Source organism: Aplysia californica, unplaced genomic scaffold (assembly GCF_000002075.1).
Source record: "Aplysia californica isolate F4 #8 unplaced genomic scaffold, AplCal3.0 scaffold00862, whole genome shotgun sequence".
In the NCBI taxonomy this organism is placed as follows: Eukaryota; Metazoa; Mollusca; class Gastropoda; order Aplysiida; family Aplysiidae; genus Aplysia; species Aplysia californica.
Window position 1 is genome coordinate 185,490 of NW_004798132.1, and position 5,188 is coordinate 190,677.

The window sequence follows — 5,188 nt, forward strand, 5'->3', positions numbered from 1 at the left end:
TATTTTACGGAGTGCAGTTGTCTTTCCTGTTCACATCTTGCATTATTCTGTGTTCTTATTGCTTTGTGATCATTATTTTTATGTATGTGTGTGTTATAGGTGCTAATACGACTTCTAAAATTCAAAGTCAAATTCCAACATTAGTTCTCCATCATACAGTACTGTGTACATCCTTGATTTGTTCCAGCAACCATTTCTTCCCATCACTCATATGTGAGGCAGCGTGGTGAAATCAGGCGCTCGTCAGAATAGTGAAAGTCAAGAAATTGACATTTTTCCACAGGTTTGGGAATTTTTATCGACTTTTTGTTTTTTAGCTCAACACCTTTCATGCCCATTAAAGAACACATTTCTGTGTGGGTTTTACTGAAAAACATTGATTAAAGGCATAAAAAATGTAAATTTTCAGTTTCCACGGACTCTCAAGCTAAAGAAATAACTCAACTTTGGCGGCCTTTTTCTAGCTTATGTTACCTCTGAAACCAGGCGACCCCCATCTCCTTCAATCGCCGATAATCTTGACTTGTATCCAACATAAATAGTGATGGATGTTTTTTTCATCAAAAGCAGGTGAAATGAACAAGCTTTAAGATGATACCAATAGCTCCATATGTCCCAAAATTGAAGAATGCCTGATTCCACCGCATCGTGACACATTCTTTTCAACCCCCGTTGGTTATTCTCCAGCTCTCTCTCTTTCTTTTTCTTTCTGTCTCCATTTCCCCCTTCCCTTCCCTCCCTTTACTCTCTCTCTCTCTCTCTCTCTCTCTCTCTCTCTCTCTCTCTCTCTCTCTCAAACTCAATGCTCCATTTACATTGAGAAACAACCCATCAGAACTAGGCCAAAGTAAACATTGATAACCATCAGTGTGGAGCTGAGTCAAGAGAGATCTGTGCCATTCAAAGATCCACTTCCAGCGTCTGGTGTAGCTGTACGGTCTTTTGCTGCCGCACACAGAAGACATGAGTTTGATTCCCGTGTGGGGAAAAGTTTTATTTAGTACCAGTATCTCCATTTTTGCAGTTCGAAAGAGCCCGCCTTCTAAACGATTTAAATTGTTTAAATAGGGTTGTGATGTAAAAAAAGAACATCTACAATTACACAAGAGCTACCTCTCAGACCCCTACACCCACAGGACCTTTTACTTTGTTATAGCTTCAACTTCAACACTTGTGCTGCCTTCTGCATGCAACATTCCTGTGTGTCCCAAGTTTGCTGGGTGAATGTGTTGACAGTAATGGGGTACCGGGGTAGTACTACGTTTTGTTATGGTTTTATATTGTATGCTGTGTTGAATAAAATTTGTTTTTTAAACTCGATACATTATTAGTGTCTTTGCGTTGCTTAACAGGTGAAATAAAACAGGCTGCACACTGTTATAGGAGGAGTTCTTTGCGTTTGTAAGTAAGTATAAGAAAACCTAATTAGACGAGTTACCTGCTCGTCTTGAGAAAAGGTTTCCAGTGGGTATAGTTGGCGGGTGCTCTGGTGTGGTTTGCTCCTTCTTTCCTATCAAACGTCTATCGTACTTATCTCTCCTCCGTATTTTTTGTGTTTGTAACTCTCTTCTAACACCTCTAATCTGCGGCACTTATACATTACCTTAATGTGTTGCAAGTGCTGTGGAAAAAACCACTAAAACTCTTAGTGAAACCAAACTAAACTAGAGGTTTCCAGTAAGATAAAGGCTAATTTGGTAGCAGCTGTTGAGGGCTGCGTATGAGTGGTTGAAGGAAAACACCACTGCTTGGTCCTACTTCTTTACTATTTAAATGTTTAGAAGAATGAGTCTAATCTGTCAACTTTACAGTCTTTGGTAATGCGTTTGACAGTCTACTCTGACCACCACTATGGGCAATTTTAAGACGCAACAAAATAGCAGGAGACGAAGTTGCTGCAATGAAAGTACTTATTATATCGAACCACCACGATGCTGGGTAATAGCATTATGCAGGCACCAGCGACTGGTTCACAGTTGTTACAGGGATATAATATGACAGGGCTGCATGTTATCACCGATACTCATCTCAGCAGCTATCAGCTGGGTCATGGAACAAGTCACTACTGAGATGGAAAGAATCTCTTGGAGCACTAATGGTAAAACCCAAAAACATAAAGACCTAGATTTTGTTGATAACATAGGTCTTACCTGGAGAAACTGAAAGCGACGTCCAGACCTTAACAACCAGAGTTGCATCCTTGTATTTTCAGGCTGGACTAATTACATGTAGTAGCCTAGGGCAGTACAAAAGGAGGTGAAGACACAAGTAATGACAGTCGCCAATGCACCACCCCAAGACTTCAAGTTAGACGACAATTATATCCTTAGAACTGGAACTGTTCACAGTCCTTGATTTTCTGTCCATTGTGCATTTTATTACTAATAATGATATGTTGGGAATTGAACCAATGTAGCCGCCTGGATGCCTCATACACCTAGCCTATAATCTAACCTTATGCAATTTTCGTGAGAAGTTTTTATCACCGTAGCCGCTTTTAAAAAAGGAAGGATGTGGAAGGCGTAAGAGACCAATAAGACAGTGAGAGAAAGAGAGAAAGAGAGAAAGCAAAAGTGTGCGAGGGGCGGGGGGGGGGGGGGACAAGAGACTACTGAGAGAGAGGGACGGAGAGAGAGAAAGTGTGTGTGAGAGAGACCGTGACTGTATGTGTGTGTGTGTGTGTGTATGCGCGCGCGCATGTGTGTGTGTGTGTGTGAGAGAGAGAGAGAGAGAGAGCTTAAAAGAATTTGGGGGGGGGGGGGGGGGGGGCAGAGAGAGACAGAGAAATTGTTTCTTTCTGATTTTCGTTTTTTTTTTGTTTGTGTAACTCAACTGGGCCTTCACTCTCAAAGAAAAATACTCCCTCCCCCTCCCCTGAAAGAAAATTGCCGCATGTAGCAGAGTTTATGCGTAGTGCACAAGGAAAGGTTACCTTGAAAATTGCAAGCCTGTATGCCTTAAGGGCACACAACGGCATGCGAAGGGGACAAAATGACGGATGGTCTAGTCTAAAGAGAGACGATATTTTTTTTATCACATAATTTATCAAGAGGACCAAAACTGTAAACACACAAAAACAAACCGTCTTAATATCCCCTCACCACGCTTTTTCTATGTCTTTAGTTTGGTATTTTGTTGGATCTCCCCACTTTTTTGAAGAGGCAGTTTAAGAAGCACATGTTGTCATTCACCACTCCCTTCTTAAAACAAGGACAATTCACGCACGTGCGCGCGCGCACGCACACACACACACACACACATACACACTCACACACACACGCACAGCGCGCGCGCGCCAGTCATGCAACGCATTTTCCCACATCCTTTCCAATGATCTACGAGCACGCACACACATACAGACACACACGCGCACACACACACACACACATACATACATACATACATACATACATACATACATACATACATACATACATACATACATACATACATATCATACTCTCTCTCTCTCTCTCTCTCTCTCTCTCTCTCTCTCTCTCTCTCTCTCTCTCTCTCTCTCTCTCTCTCTCTCTCTCTATTTCTTCATATTACGCGTGCGCGTATGAGTGTGTATTGTGTATGTGTGTGAGTGCGCCCGAATACGTATGCGTGCGCGTTTAAATGTGCGCGTGCGTCTGTTTATGACGTAGGCAACATACAATACATCGAATCGTTCGACACTAATCATATCAACAAACACTCCCACGAAGACCTCCAAATTTCCCCATACAGAATACCCAGTGACCTCCTTACTTTCCTACCTCCCCAATCCAGTGAAAGGATCTTGTGAAGTTTTGACAAATGTACGATGTCGGCCATTAGCCGTGTGCATGATGGATGGCCAGTCAGTTTCGAACAAATTTGTTTTTTTAGTCGGTTTTTTCTTTTCTTTTTTTTTTTTGAGATGTGCACCGCACCTCTTTTCTCCAATTTTGTATCTTTTCTCAGCTGTTACAAAAGTGCACGATTTTTTTTCCCGAGTATTGGTGACGTCATATACTTTGACAGCTTCCGCCAGCTAGAGCGGTAATAATAATGATGATAATAATAATAAGAAGGGTGTCGTTGCGCCCTGTTGAAGGTGCTTATGATGCTGACGATGTATTTAGTAAAATAACTCAATTGTGTGTTTAAAAGTGCATGTTTTGATGTGAGGGGATGAATACCATTACGTGGGTGGTTGGTGGGTGCTCTGGTGGGGTATTATGCTCCTTCTTTCCTATCAAACATCTTATCTATTCTCCTTCTTTTTTGTGTATGTTACTCTTGTGTAATACATCCATTCTTCGGCACTTAAATGACCTTATTGTGTTGCAAGTGCCTCAAAACTCAGACGAAAACTAAAGAAAAAAAAAAGAATACCATTATTCAGAGGGACATAATTTTCGTGATAAATCTGTTGTTGTTGCTGTTGTTGTTGTTGCTGCTGCTGCTGCTACTGCTGCAGCTCTTGCTTCTGCTGCTGCTACTGCTTCTGCTGCTGCTATTGCTGCTACTACACCTGCTGCCATTTGTGCTGTTGCTATCAGTGTTGTTTTGTTGCTGTTGCTTGTTGTTGCTGTTTTTGTATTGGGGTGGAGGTTGTGGTAGGGGTATATTCGTTGCTGTTGAAAACACTATGCTTGCATCTTATTTCGAAAAAGAAAAAAATGTAATTATCTATTCCAGACCCCAGATTCAGAGAAGGACGAGAACAATATTATAGTACAGATCTCATTTCCTGGCAGTGCATTTTGCGCTAAGTTAGCTACAATATCGTATTGCAAATCTCTCCCCACACCTGCGTTACATAATGTGGCATAGAACCTGCAGGGCAGATATCGTTTGTTTGTTTTTTGTTGTTTTTTTTGTTTGTTTGTATGTTTGTTTGTTTGTTTTCTAGTGGAATCAGTTCAAATATTCCAAACTGTTAAATATCTAGACTAAGTTTACTCTTTTCTCATCACGAAGTACTTGCAACGAGTTTTGAAGGAATCACTAGATAAAGCTCAAAACTAAATAATAATAATAAATACGGGCCTAATAATTATTCTTGTGCGAGGAACGCTTTTTAAAGAGATATTTTACTTGATGTCAACAGAGTAGTAGAGTGCGTAATTTACATATTTCCTGTTTTCAATGTCAAGTTGCATTATTTATACGCACATATAATTGCTTTGAGTGACAAGTTTTAATTGGGGCGGGGGGG